This window comes from Rhinolophus sinicus, linkage group LG05, assembly GCF_036562045.2.
Source record: "Rhinolophus sinicus isolate RSC01 linkage group LG05, ASM3656204v1, whole genome shotgun sequence".
In the NCBI taxonomy this organism is placed as follows: domain Eukaryota; kingdom Metazoa; phylum Chordata; class Mammalia; order Chiroptera; family Rhinolophidae; genus Rhinolophus; species Rhinolophus sinicus.
Window position 1 is genome coordinate 98,804,032 of NC_133755.1, and position 15,770 is coordinate 98,819,801.

The 15,770-nt window shown below is 38.5% G+C and overlaps 1 long non-coding RNA gene across 2 annotated transcripts; it reads right to left on the reverse strand.

Annotated features, from left to right (window-relative positions):
* Positions 1-5,531: 5,531 nt before the first annotated feature.
* Positions 5,532-14,525, reverse strand: LOC141571872 (uncharacterized). 2 transcript variants are annotated; one of them, XR_012496927.1, is made up of 4 exons: positions 14,416-14,525; positions 13,906-13,956; positions 8,237-8,288; positions 5,532-6,278 (listed from the first exon to the last, which is right to left on the reverse strand). It is a non-coding gene; the product is annotated as an uncharacterized LOC141571872 (long non-coding RNA). The 2 variants fall into 2 exon arrangements; XR_012496926.1 differs by lacking the exons at positions 5,532-6,278; positions 8,237-8,288 and adding an exon at positions 12,287-13,014.
* Positions 14,526-15,770: the final 1,245 nt, after the last annotated feature.

Consider the following 15,770-nt stretch of genomic DNA (forward strand, 5'->3'; position numbering starts at 1 on the left):
AAGCTGACCAGACAGGACAACAAGGTCTGAAAGGGGAACCCAGAAGGAGGAAGAGGTGGTCTGGCAGAATTCATGATTAAAAAATGGCTCTTGCCGCATCCTAGATGGCTTAGGGCTACGATCTTTTGATAGAGTTCAAAGCTGTTGCATGACACAAATTAGTAAATATTAGGCCTGACACGTCTTAAACAATTGTTCTAAATAGCATATAGAGCAGTAAGAGAAATTAAGACTATCCCATTCTTTCGTCTTTTTAATGTTTGCCAGACCAAGTTTTAACAGACATGATAACATAATTTGAGTGAATATGGGAATTTAAAGTAAGTCTCTACACCACTAGGACCCCAACTCTGGCTCCCTTATCTGTCCACTCAGACTTGCTCTGACTCATATTTCAAGGATAATCTCAATTATAAGGTATGATAAAAAAATACAGTGAATGTTTAAATTTAAAAAAAATTATTACAGTGAAAGACACGTTGCCATTAATCCTCTCAAAATACTCCCCCTCTCTTCAAATGCACTTAAGATGGTGGCTGATCTAGCAAGAGCAGATTGCAGTTAGGACGGCAGGTTGCAAACAGTGTGGCTCCTGCTTCCTGTGTCTCCAACCCAGCTGCCAGCGAGACTATAGTGGTATGAGTCCCCTATCTATGGCTCTGTGGGTGTTCCTTTTTGGCCTCACCATATCCTGTGTTCATATGTGGGGAGTGGGAGCAGAGACCCTGCAGGCCGCCCCGCACGACACATGGCACAGAGAGCAGGGTCTCCCGCACGACAGACGCCAACCTGCTCTAGTGACCCCTGCGTCCCTAACTCCCAAGATCCCGACCGGGTCTTCTTGGGTTGAAGCAGGGCTCAGCTCAGGGAAGAGAAACAATTAGGAATTATTACACTAAACATTTTAATTACTAAAACAAGACTTCCTTAAGACTAAGGTGACTTTGGGACATTGAACACCTAAGAGTGAGTGGGAGAGCTGCTTGGAACTTCACACAAGAAAAAGGGGTGATCAGCCCGCTCAGTGGGTGCAAAGAAGTAGAGCTTGGAGAGAAGACTATGAAGTTTCTCTCTGTGCCTACTGAGTGCCAAGCCTTCAGTAACCAGACTACATGGGAAATCTTCGAAAGCAAAGCCTACCCACACCTGAAATATTCTGTTTTGACTTGAAACACAGAAATGCACACTCATCCCCAACCTTCGGATGTAGAGCCATGGTCTTCTGGGTGAGCACAGGCGAACGGATCTTTCTGAATCTCACCCACAAAGCATCCACTGTGAGTTCCGATTTCGGTTTCCTCATTTGGCAGTGAAAAAATTGTAAGAAACCTGAATATAGTTGTCAGGTTTCTTTTTTCTATAGTTATCATGATTTGTTTTCTCCTGCCTTTTACATGTGTCTCACCCATACCCATTTTTAGAAACTTGTATTATCAGGTCTCTTGAAAGCATTCAACGTAGCACTTCATGGAAATAACTTTCTTTTTGTACTCGTATTTCATTGGTTTATATAAGGTTTAATTAAATTATGTAATTCAGTAACAAGTACTATTGGCTTAAAACAGATTTGGGAACACACCCAGCTGCCTCTTGGTAAACACACAGTTGAACTTGTGAGAGTTGAAGCACATGGGTGTACTGGAGAGTAGCCACCACCATGAGCCTGTAAGCATTCTGAGCATTGGTCTGTGTATCTCACACAGAGAATGGAAAGCACGGCATTTTCTGGTGAGTTGGTAAGTGGGGGTCAATTGAGTGAGCCTCCACTTTTGGGATGCAACATTTGAAGTAGCCAGCATTAAAAAGCTACCACTTACTGAGTAACTACTATAGGCAGGACACTGGGCAGTTTACACACATAAGCACATTTGGCTTTCACAGATAGTATCCCTTCCCCCCACCAACGCCCCAGCCCCATTTTACAGTGGAGGAAAGCGAAGTTTACAGAGGTTAATTTACTCTAGGTCAATCAAGGGAATAGTACTGCTCAAACTCCAAAGTGCAAATGAATCACCTGGGAGGATATAATTTAAAATGTATATTTGGATGAAGTAGGTCTGGGGTGGGGCCTGAGATTCTGCATTTCTAACAAGCTCCCAGATGCTATTGATGCTGATGGTCTGCAGACCATCTACCCCTGAGATACTGACTTACTTGTTCTGAGATGGAGCCCAGGCATCACTATTTCCTAAAAGCTCTCCAGAGATCTGTTATAAACCGAGGAGAGATGATGGGTAGCTTGGACCCCAGTGAGGGCACACAAATTGGAGAAGTGGACTGATATAGAGATACCTAGTTTTGAATACTTCAGCTAAAATAAGTGTTTTAAAAAAACAAAAAATAATAAAATTTAAGACAATATAGAAGTATGTAAAATAAAAGGTAAAAATCCTCCATTCTCCACATCGTATGAAGAATTAAAAAAAAAATCAAATCATGCTATTCCTGTACACACTTAGGCACAATTTTCTAACTCAATGATGTGTCATGAACTTATTTCCTCAGCAGCACATGCAATCTACTTCGCCCTCAATGACACTGCATTGTATTCCATACCCCAGTTAAACCATAGTTCATCTCACCAATTCCTCACAGGTGGGCATTTGGTTGACCCTGATTTTTCGGTTTTACAGATAATGTTTTGCGCACATATCCATGGGTATGTGTACAAATCATTCTGTGGAATAGGCTTCTAGATGTGGAACTGCTGGATTATTTAAACAGCTATTCTCAAATTGGCCTCCAAAGGACTCACTAAATTAACTGCGCTCCCACTATTACATAGGCATATAAAATTGCCTTTTTCCCCCACCACCTGGCAACTACTGGGTATTATCAATCTTTTTGATATTCACTAGTCCAATATATGAAAAATGGCTCTTATTGCTGTTTTAATTTGCATGTCATGATGAATGCATGAGGAAGATTGAACTACTTATTAGATTTAAGGATTCCTTCTTTTATGAATTGCCTGTCTATATCATTTGCCCCTTTTGGTTGCTTTTCTTTTTATATTACTCTTTTGTCCACTATATATGCTACAACTGTTTTCCTTCTAACCTACTGTTCATTTCTCAATTTTGTTTTACATTTTTCAATTTGTTTTACACAAGTTTTCGATTTTATAGAGTCAAATATTCTTTCACAACTTCTGAGATTTACTTCTTATTTAAGAAAAACTGCCTCATCCCAAGATTATCAAATTTCTCCCTGGTTTTAGTATCTACTGCTTGCATAGATTTGTCATTCATCAAACCGTCTGATCATAAGTCTATCTGCAAAATATGTATTTTACTTATGATTTGAAATAAAGCTTTTACTTTGTTTCTTTTGTTTCCAAATACCATTCTTAGCACTACTTATTGAAAAGGCCATTGTTACTGGGATTTGAAATTCCTCCTTTATCATATAATCAATTACACTTATATATAGTCTGGTCTTCTTTCATTTCTTTCTTTTTTTCTGCGATTGTCCAAACCTGTTACAATTTCTGCAGCTTTATAGAACTTCTGGGAAGACAAGTCTTTAGTTTTTCTGCTTTTTTGAAACAAATTTCTTCTCCACTTTTTTCCAGATGGATTTAGAATTCCCATGTGGGTTCTAAAGCAAAGTATCATTGGAAGTGTTACTGAAATTGCAATTTAATGGTCCACTAAATTGATATTTTTATAGTATTGAGTATTCCATGAAGAAACAAGGTATGTCTGTTCATTTATTCATATACATATTTTATATTTTTTCACAAACATAGATCTTTCACATTTCTTGTTACATTTATTCCTGGCTATTTTATGTATAAATGGACAACTCTTTCCAACTCATAATTCTAATTGATTATTGACGATGTATAACAGCTACTGATTTAAATATATTTATCTCCTAATTACCCAGCTGATCAGACTCATATAAGGTCTAATAATTTAATGGATTGTCTATGGAGCTATAGAGTTTCAATTTGACAACTTTATTAAAGTTTATCTTTTCAACTATGAAACTAATAAGTATTCAATAAAAAAATTTAGAAATGTAGGAAAAAAATTACCCCAACTACAAGGACAACGATTATTATCATTTTACTTGTATCATTTTTCATTCCTTTTATAATTACATAGCTTCTTCTACATAATTGCAATCACACAGTATAATTAAGCTGAGTGTACTTTTGAGAAAAATAAATACATTCAATATGCCAAAACCGTTTTGCTGGAGGTTTATGTTTTCATAAGGAACCCTGTGCTTCTCACTAATGGGCAGAAATAAATGCTAATGTAACTTCTGTTACTGAGGTTATTGAGTTCAGTTTAGTCCCTTCTTTTGCTGCCAGTCTGGCATTTATACCACCCAATTATAGTTCAGTGTAATGAAGCCTTCTCTGCCTTGCACCACACATAGCTGCTGACCTCACTGCAGACTCAGTTGTTCCAATTTAGGTGTCTGCTGGAATCGCTCTTACAGTGCAGTTGATGTGGAGGCGGCTAGGAGTTTACAATTCCATGTAAAAGGCTGACTAGATTACAGTGGACATAACTGAGATTTCCAAAGAACATTTAAATAAACAAAAACAAACCATTTTTCATGTGGGTCTCATTTAAACAAACGTGTATAAGGGTTGGGTTTGGGTAGGTTGATTTGCTTTTCCTTCTGTATTACTTGAAATCTGAGTTCCTCACTTGTTCATTTTGTTATTTAGAAGGATTGCTCTTTCATTCCTTCAGCTCATTCATCTTAACAAAGAGGATTTCCTTGGCCTACTTACAGAAAATAGGAATCCTCACCCTATTCCCCGGGCCAGACGTTCCCCTAACATGTTCAGGGCGGGGGCTAGGGTGCGAATGGAGGCCCGCATATCATATATCTAAGTATTTTAAAGGCCTTGCGGGCTTCATGCACACACATGTAAACATGTGGGGTCCAGGAGGGCAAGACCCGTTGACACCTAGACTCCCAACCCGATGGGAAGGGGCATGGCTAAAGGAAGGCAAGGGGCCTTTTAAAGTGGGAGTCCAGGGCCTTTCTTTCCTGAGCCTAGGATGGTACTGCCCCGTGGCATTCCCTGTTTCCCCTATTCTGCTTAATATTTTCCCATTATGCTTATTCCTTTCTGACATTTCATATTTTTTCTTATTTATTTACTTATTTATTTGTCTGTTTCTTGTTAAAGGAAGCGCCATGAGAAAGGAACTTGATTTTGTTCACTGCTTTATTCCCAGCACCTAGAAGTACCTTGAACAAAGCAGATGCTTAATTGATATGTATAAAGTCAATGAATAAAATTTGAACTATTTTGAATAACATACATAGCATTAGTACAGGGGATCACACAAAAATCATATGTCTGAAAATTTACTTCCTTGTGTAAGGTAGCAACAGACTATATAATTGAATAGATCGGCAAACAGAACTATGCACTGTAGCCCCCAACTCTCTGCCTCTGTCATTCCTTAGTTAAATGCCCCACTTCTATGTAATGTGTAACTGGTGAACTTGTGGAATTAAATAAGACAACATATAGGTCCAGCTTGAGTATTTTCCAGTTGTTCCAATTCATTTGCAGAAAAGGCCAAGAGTTTCCCATGTATTTGAAATGCTTCCTTATTAACAAATATTAAATTAACATAAATTGATTTTCATAAATAGAATGTTCTTTGGTCTATTCATCTATTCCTAAGCCAAATGCTACAGTGTTTTAATTGTAACAGCTTAAGAGTATGTTTTGATATCTGGGATGACGAATGCTCCCACACTATTCTTCTTTGTTAAAGTTTCTTACTCTATTCTTGTGAATTTTATCTTCCATACTTGTGCATTTGACCTTCCGTATGAACATTTTTAACAATTTTGAAAAGTTTCACAAGAATTTCCATATAAATTTGACTGGCATTATATTTATTTTATTGATTAATTTGGGAAGTATTGACATCTTTGAATTCTGAGTCATCCAATACCTTTATTTATGTCATTTTTGTCCTTCAATAAAATTTCTTGATTTTTTTTTTTAATACACTGATATGCATCTTCTGGGGGTATTATTTTTGTGGCTTAAAAAACAAAAACTACAATATTTATTTTTCATTACTTTATCTAATTGACTGTTGCTGGTTGAAGTAGATATTTCTAGCCACCTCCCGGTATCTCTTCATCTTTCTTTTTTTCCACTCTTCCTTTTTCCTTTCTGGCTAAAAGATTACCTTTTCCAAATACCTTTGTCCAGGTGGCTAAGTTGTGGCCAATGGGACGGCAGTGGAAGTTTGATGTGGTACTTCTAGGAAATCTCCATCCTAGAAGGGAAAGAGGGATAGAACACATCCTTCATTTCAAAGAGGATGTCCTTATTTGAGATACATGATTAGTTACTTTGTTGTTTTCTCTGCTGAATACTAGTTTTCTCTAGTTAGGTATTCTAAATATTTTTGAACTAATCTTAATTTATGTTGTTCTAGAAAATTGTCTTGTACCTTAAAAGTTATGTACCTTTTAAGTTAATTGACTGTAATATGCCCTTGTAATTATTTTATTCCCATAGCTATAGACTCTTTTTTATCCCTGATGTTACTTATATAGTTTTTCTTTTTTGTTTTGATTGTTTGCCGGATTGGGTTTGTCTATTTTGTTTCTCTTTTCAACATTTTAAAGTGCTCTTCATATTCCCTTTAGATTTTCCATTTGGTTGGTTTCTGCCTTTATCTTCATTTTTTCCCTTCCTTCATTATCTTTGCTTTGATTTTATTTGTTATTTTTTAGTTTCTTGAACTTTATGCTGGATTCATTTATTTTCAGTTTTCCAATATATACAGCTAAAGTTATACATTTTCCTTTAACTATGATTTTGGCTACATGAAATAGCAAATGTAAAGCACTTGGAAAAATCCTGGCACATAGTAGGTACCCCTTTTTTAAAGTGGGTTTTATGTATTGTATCAAAAGTCTTTAAAATTAAAAGAACTGCCTAAATTATATATTATCTTATTTTAACTAAACATTTTCCTAACGATATTTCCATATTTATTTACTTATCACCAAATTACAGAAGAAATTCTTTTATTCTTTCCTAATTTTTATGTGTCTATGTATTTTATATGGTTTTTATTATTAAAGACTTTAGTTTTTTGGAGCAGTTTTAGGTTCACAGCAAAATTGAAAAGAAGGCACAGAGATTTCCCATATATCTTCTGCCCCACACATGTACAGTCTCCCCACACCAACACCCCCCACAAGGATGGTGTGTTTGTTACAGCGGATCAACAAAATCCATAGTTTGACATGTTGTAATCACCCAAAAGCCATAGTTCACATCAGGGTTCATGCTTGATGTTGCACATTCCACGGGGTTTGTTTGTTTTTTATTCCTTCTCAACCTTGGCTACTCTTTAGAATTACCTGGGAAGCTTGATACCTGATACTAAGGCTTCAACCCAAACTAATTATATCAGAATCTTTAGGCATCATGGAGTTTAAAACTCCCCAGGTGATTCCAAGGTACGGCCACGACTGGGATTTACATCGATCCTCACTCTCTGCCCATCTTTCCTAATCATAAACTGCAGCTGTCCAGAACTGCTAATACTATAATAAAAATGAATAGATGAAAATGTAATGCAGAATTTTTAATATTCTATCAAAACTCTGGCAGTATTTACTCGTTGACATTGAAAATCCTCAATATGTAACTGAATGTTATTCTAAATGTATACTTATGTCAATTTCCTCAGGAATTTGGTGGACTTACCATTGAGGAAAAAAATGTACAGGGCAGATAGATGTTTGTTCTAGTTCAGGAAAGCCTGTATATCCCACAATACTTAGCTGAAATACTTATTTAAACAGAACTTATTAGGTACAATTGAATTAAAGACATGGTTTGTTTTCTTGAGGGCTGGTGATCAAGTAAGTACAATGTTAATTAGAAAACAAAGAGGTAAAAAGAGTTATATGTTCCAAGGTGCTTTGCTATGTAATTATTTTGCTAGTCTTTGGAAGGGGCATCTTGATGTGGTGTAAGTAGGATGACCATTCAGAGCTGAGAAGTCCAGAATTTTAAGTTCAGCTTGATTAACTGCCATTGAAATGAATTTGGACAGATGTCTAAACTCTCTGAGCCCTCACATCTGTAAATATGAAGTGGGGACAACCAACCTGGGAGGATTGTTTCAGAGTTTAACTGGCACTGAGTAAAATTTCTGTAAGAGATTGATTGCACTCCTTCTTACTTATCATTATATGAAACTTAATACGTTACCTGTGTCTTTGCCACAGTGACATCTCCAGGGCTGTTCACTAGCCGTGATGAACTGTGTCACCGAGAAAGAAGAAGGAAATGCTGTGGTCAGGTCGTTGCTGTTGACCTCAGATCAGCTAGGGTTACTTTTTAGCTGAGCATTGAGGAGGCATTGTGCAACCAGAATTCCATGTGTGCAGGCTCTTTAAAGGGGAAAAGCCAAGTCACACACCCTTATGATATCTGTTTTCTTTGTAACAGTGTGTATAAATTTTATACAGCAGTAGACAGCCTTTTTTTTCCTCTGATTATTTTTCTGACCTGTTTGAATTCATAGCTAAAATAAGCCTAGAGTAGATTTTCCCCTATGTTTCAACATAGGGGAGTCACCCTGTGAGTAGTAGAAAACTATTATATATCAGCAACTCATTCCTAAGACTGTAAAGATGGGCAGAGTTGAGGAAAGTTGATGCCATCTCATAGCCATCATAAATTTTCCTGTAAGTTAAGAGCAGAATAAGGTATAAAGGAACAGCTTAATTTCGTTTGTATTATACATAAGACTTATAGGAGACACTGAAAGAGTTAGAGACCTTCTCAGTGACTGAACTAACTCTAGTATTGGGTTGTACTTTGATTTGGAATGCAACACCCCTGTACAAACACGGTCCAAATTTACATAACTAATGAGATTTACTGGCATGAGTGAGTAGTTGTGACAGAGTTTATACAGAAGAGACTAAAATACCTACCCTTTGGCACTTCACTAAAATAGTTTGCTGACCACTGGTCTAGAAAATCATGCAGGTAGCACTGAGAAAAACGGCTAAGATTATTGAACACCTAAAGAGTCCCAGCACTGCCGTAGACCCTTGCTCATTCACCATTTCATTCAATTCCAATAAGCATGCAGGATAAGAGTTATATTCCCCATTTTCACAGGGAAAAAAAAAATTGCTTCTCAAGACTAGGTCAGGACTGCATGGCTGGTGAATATGGGGCTTGAATTACAGTCCAAGTCAGTCTGACACCAAAGTTCTTTTATTTCTTTCCACAATATTTCTTCCTGTAGAGCATGCAGGGGAGAGAACGACAGTAAGTAGCAAACAAATACAAACCATATACCAGGTGGTGGTCAGTGCTATGTAGAAAAAGAAAACAGAGCAAAGAGGATAAGGAAGCATGAGGTGGGATAGGATTTAACCATACTGATAGTGATTGCTGCATAGAATTCAATTTCAATTGGAATGTCAGACAAATTGGTAGTTTGCATTGTACAAAAATGCTTGCGCGGCTGTCATGAAACTCACAAACAAAAAGTATGATATTCAGCATTTCCCCCATTCATCTGCAATGAGCTTAAGAATGCTTTTGAAGAATCTGGTAGATTCTAAATATATTTTAAATAAAATTAGTTATGAGTGTACTACCCAAATCTTCTTTGGCTTGTCTTGAATTATAAATAAAATCTAAATGCCAGCATCAAAATAATAGTCCAATGAACAGACTGACTGTCACATTCAAAACAAAACCTACATTCTGAATTAAGGTGTATTAAGAAGAGTCAAACCAAGACCAGTTATTTAAAAACTTAAGTAGGTCTAGTCAGTAGTCTAACTCTAAACATTTTTTCTAAGTAGCTCATGCAACTAATTCCTGCTCTTCATGCACTGATGATTGCTTTTTAGTCTACATAAAAGAATATATGGGGAAACATGTTAATAAATTTTAAAAAAGACTAAAATGTGCCTTACTTGTAGAGTAGGCATTACATAAGCTAAATACCGGGGTGCCTATATATATATGTTCAGTTCCAATAAGTGTATATATATATATATATATATATATATACACATGACTTATATTCATCTTTTTTATAGGTATATATTGAGTATTACAATTCTAATACAGTTTTTTCTTTCTTAAAATGTGCATACACTTTTTTCACACCCTCTGTATCATATTGGCTTGTAACACAAAGTCTATTTGAAAGGCTCACATTTGAACATGTTGGTATGCATTATTTTCAAATCTGTATTTGCACATATGAGGTCTGAGAATTAAGTTCAAGAACTTGTCCCCATGTGCTTACATTGGTAGCACTGTACAAACAGCTCAGTAAGGGTTCATAACCTTGGTGTATCAGTGTCTCACAGCTGTGTTCGTGTCGACATGTGATGGTGTCTTGCTGAGTGGCGTTCATTATCGTTGTTGTGTGTTTTTATGTGCCGTCGTGAGAATGTCTGAGCTTGAATGAGAGCAATGAACAAACATTAGATTTCTTGTTAAACTTGGCAAGAGTGGAAGTGAAATCAGGGACATGTTAGTCCAAGTTTATGGGGATAATGCCATGAAGAAAATAGCAGTGTACAAATGGATTGAACGTTTTCCTGAGGGGAGAGAAAGCGTCACTGATGAAGAGAGGTCAGGATGGCCAGTAACAAGCAAAACTGATGAAAGCATTGCAAAAATTTGTCAAATTGTGTGTCAGAATCATCGGTTGACTGTGAGGAGCATAGCAAACCAAGTAAACATCGATAGAGAAACAGTTAGGAAAATCTTAACTGAAAATCTTGGCACGAGAAAGGTGTGTACAAAAATGGTCCCGAAGTAGCTCACTGATGAACAAAAGCAAAGGAGAGTCCAAGTTTGCCAAGACCTTTTGGAGAGGCAAGATGGTGTTTTGGGCCATGTTATCAATGGTGATGAAACATGGGTGTACCAATATGACCCTGAAACAAAGTGTCAAAGTGCACAATGGAAGTCAGCCAATTCTCCACCACCAAAAAAGTTATGTCAGTCCAAACCAAGAGTCAAAATGATGTTGCTAAACTTTTTTGATATCAGAGGGCTTATTCATTACGTATTTCTACCAACTGGACAAACAGTTAACCAAGTTTACTATTTGGAAGTGCTGAAAAGGCTGCAGGAAAAAGTTAGACGAAAACGACCTGAAGTTTTTGCCAACAATTCATGGCTCTTGTATCACGACAATGTACCAGCTCACATGGCACTGTCTGTGAGGGAGTTTTTAGCCAGTAAACAAATAACTATATTGGAGCACCCTCCCTACTCACCTGATCTGGCCCCCAGTGACTTCTTTCTTTACCCAAAGATAAAAGAAATATTGACAGAAAGACATTTTGATGACATTTAGGACATCAAGGGTAATGCAATGACAGCTCTGATGGCCATTCCAGAAAAAGAGTTCCAAAATTGCTTTGAAGGGTGGACCAGGTGCTGGCATCAGTGCATAGCTTCCCAAGGGGAGTACTTTGAAGGTGACCATAGTGATATTCAGCAGTGAGGTATGTAGCACTTCTTCTAGGATGAGTTCACAAACTTAATTGTCATACATATAGAATCTATTTCTGTAAATACATAATATATAAAACTCTTTGACACACACACATACACACTCACTCACTCACATGATTTTTACATACTGAGCATGGCTTGCCTTCCTGCCTCCATCTCAAAACAATTTAAGTGATATCCAAACTGTTTTAAATTGTCTGTAGAAACCATGCAATGAATGTGACCAGCATTTGAGGAATGCAATAATAACATGATGGCAGTGACCGGAGATTATAAAAACACCAATATGTACATAGAGTTGTATGTATATGGTTGAAAAATGTAAAAGTTTATGGAAAAGATCTTTTTCGGTAAGAATTGTCTGATCTTTAACGCCAAACATTAAAATTACAGTAGCACAAGGCTATTGCTACCTGGAAGATTGGGCTTAAAAAGCTTACCTTCAAAGTGCAAATTTTAACTCCAAAAGGTTGTTAAAGTCAGACAAAAAATTCTAATGTTTCACTTATCTAAACAAAATGTCAAGCTTCAAGAAATATTTTATTCTGGTAAAAGAGATTTCAGTTTCTTGGTAAAAAGAAAAATTCTTTAGCAGCAAATATCACTTGCCCATTCCCATATACGAAACCACTGGCTGTGGGAATAGAGATGTCCTTATCTACGAATTGGCTAATATTCCTCTTCACTTTCCTTAGTATTTGAATTCTTTGAACCATCTAATTGAAATATCGATAAGTACTTTCTTTTTCCTAGTCACTCTCCACCCTCCTACTTCCCAGACATCCTAGAGGAAGCCCAATATTCTGCGATTTATGATTCCTAGACCTCAAAATGGAGGCTATTCAGGACTACCTCTGTGGTAATAAGAAGGACACCTAAGGTGTACTTTCTGATGCTCCACTTTCCCCCCAGTTGAGGGAACATTTGTGTTCTGGGGCATGAGATCCAGAGGGCAAAGACTGCCTAAGGAGATGACATGTGAATTGAGCAATGAATGACAAGAAGGAGCTGCACAGAAAGGAGTATTCCAGGCTGAAGGAGCAGCAATCCCTCGTCCAGCAGGGGGCTCTCTCCTGGGAGGTTTACCAGAAAGACAGTCAGTTCCAGTGAGCTTTCCTGTTCCCCTTCATTCAAGGGACATTTATGCCAGACAGTGGGTAGGTGGTGTATAGGTATTCTTCTACTGCCCCCTCTCCTCCCTGTTCTCCTTTCCCTTGTTCAGCCTGGGAGAGATCATTTTAAAAAGGAAAAGAGAGGCAAGACACCCTTCCTGTCCAGAGTTTGGGGAGAAGAGACCACCTTCCTTTTTCCCACCTGGTCATCTTCTCATAATGACTGGGGGTAGAGGTGGGTGTGTTAGGAACAGAATTGCTGGTTCTGGAATTGGTGCTTCTCCATCAAACCTGTGGGGAGGTGGCTGGCTCCAGCTGCTGGATGTGATAATGCCACTTCCCCTCTTCTTGGGGCCTTCGTCGAATTCCCTACAACAGGAAAAAGCATTTCCCTGATACCTTATTACTGCGGTATAACAGCTATCATCTTGGGAGCGTTGCAAGGTGATGTCTAGGGTGTGAGGGAGCCTTTGTGAGTGAAAAGCAGGTGACTTTCCAATGTAGCTGCAATCATTCCAGTGACCCATGCCAGGAGTGAACTTGAGCGTGAGCTTGGGCTTCCACCTTTGCTCACATGGAAATGAGCAGAAATGTCTGCAAATGGCAGCTGAAAACCTTCCAAGTGAAGATGAGGCTTTTGCCACTTGGAAGTGAGCCAAGCTAAATGAATGACTTTGTACCTGTTTATCTGAAGAATCTTAAAATGATAATCCCAAGGGAGCAGAAATGTTGATATACTTGAATAAGTCAGGGTTTTATGGGTGGAATAAAATAACCAAATCTCTGAGTTTTAGAGCCAATGAAGGTCAGGAGTCGGTGAAGATCTCATTGTTTTTGTCCTAAGTCAGTTAAACAGGCTTCACTTCTCTTTTGCCTCAGTTATAAAGGGTCTCAGTTCATTAATAAAACTCCGTATGACTGGAGGTTTATTAAGTGGTTCTCTCAGCTGCAGGTCTGGATATTTAAAAACACTGTGTGGAGCATATTCAGACCTGCACCCACAAAAATGACAATGAGGGGAATTGGTTGGTTCTAAGGAGCTGATCAGACGGAGTACATCCCCTACGAATGGACTCCATGACAGACACCAGAAGACTCCTTTGAATGTGTGACTTTCTAGCAAATGAAATTTGCAACTGAGAGAGCTGAGCTGTGCAGCGAGGCAGTTTGACAAGGGCAAGATATTCCCAAACCTAACCCTGGCTATCTCCTATGAATTTCTAGAATGTTATAAATTGAGAACCAAAACTATGTACTCACAGCTAGAATGCAGTTAAGGCATCTTCATTTGTTGCAAAGAGCCTGCCCGTGCTAAAAAAAGAATTCATTTCATCAGCTTAGATTACCGATTAAGTAGGCTCCAATTTAAGCTGTTTAAAACACCGTACTAAAATTAACCGAATAGCCATGTTTCTTTAAAAGTAACATGTAGTGGGCAATTGATAAATATATGTGGAATGGCAGAACAAAGCTGTCTCAACTGATGTTTACCAGGTGAGCAAGGCGATGTAAAGAGATTGGAAGGGCTGTTGGAATTAATGCTTGTGATTTGAGGATCTGTTAGCACAAGCTCTTATGACACAGCACCCATTCAGTTCCTCAACCCAAAAACCCAAGAGTGATTCTGGGGTCCTGCTTCCCACCCTCACCCCCTCACCTCCCCTTACAATTTATCAGCAAGTGCTGCCGGGTCCACTTCTAATATATAACTAAATTCCATCTTCACTGCCTCCGCTCCTAACTAGTCTCCCGCTGACTGCTTCCACTCACCCCACTCGGCAGCCACGTAAACAGTCCCATGCCACTTCTCTGCTGACAACCCTTCAACAGAGTCCCCCGATCACAGCCCAGGAGGCCCTCATGATCTGACCTCTTCCTACTTCTCTAACCTCTTCTTGTACCTTCTGCCCCCGCTCAGTACACTTCTGACACATCGGCCTGCTTTTTGTTCCTCCAACATGCCTTGTGGCCTTTGCACTTGCTGTTCCCTCTGCTTGAATGTTCCTTACATGGCTCACTGCTTTTTCTCACTCAGGTCACAGCTCAAATGTCATCTCCTTAGAGATGCCTTCCCTGGCCTCATTATTCACTACTCAGTCACTCTCTACCAAGTTTCCCTTTAGAGCATCGATCAAATCTGACATTCTCTGTTTATTTGCTTACTGTCTCCCTCTAACAGAAGCAGTCACGTTATCTGTCTTATTTACCACCACATCTACTACCTACTCATTTCTTAACCCATCATTGTTGAGCAGATGAAAAGGATGTTACTTTTCCCCGCCATCTTTTTCCTATTGGGATTTTGACAAAAACAAAACAAAACAAAAAAATCACAAACATGTAATGTGACAGTTGAAAGGAAGCTGAGATTATTTACTCCCATCCTTTCATTTGGGATTGGGGAAGTGGAGGCTGGAGGTACAAGATGACTTGCCAAACAACATACAGCTGATCAGAGGCAGAGTTCAGACTAAAACCAGGTCTCATGATTCAATCTGGCGCTCTCTCCATGAAAACTATGGACAGGGCCAGGTTCCAAAAACAATTGGATTTTGTGGCTCAGTGAATAGGAAAAAGGAATGTATGGTGAAAGGTGGAGGGAGAGCCCAGGAAGAAAATATTATAAGACTTCATAAAATAACAGGGATAGGTAACAAGATCCCATAATAACAAGTAAAGGAAAATATGTCTGTGAGGCAGAGCAGTCATTTCTATGAGCAGTAGAAGTAATGGATACAATGTGCTGGGCTCCACACACACCGTACACTGGGGCCTCACAACAGGCTGTGTGTGTGTGCATGCGTGTGTGTGGTGGCTGGTGTAAGTCACCGCTCGCTGAGGAGGCGCTGTGGCAGGCTGGAGAGGGCACACATACCCTGCCTGCTGACACTCACGTTCACTTTTTAAACAATGTTCTGGACAAATATAAACCATTGGAATCTGGTTGGTTCTCGGGTTATACCAAACATATAATGAACTTGAATTGTGGTCCGAGCTGAGCAGAAAATCTGCTCTGATAGGAGAATGATAGGAAAAGCCTTTGGGTATTTCTTTTTCATTGAAGTCATCTTTTCTTTCTCCTGAAGCCATGCCCAGGGTTTGACAATTATGTGACTGTTCAGGCA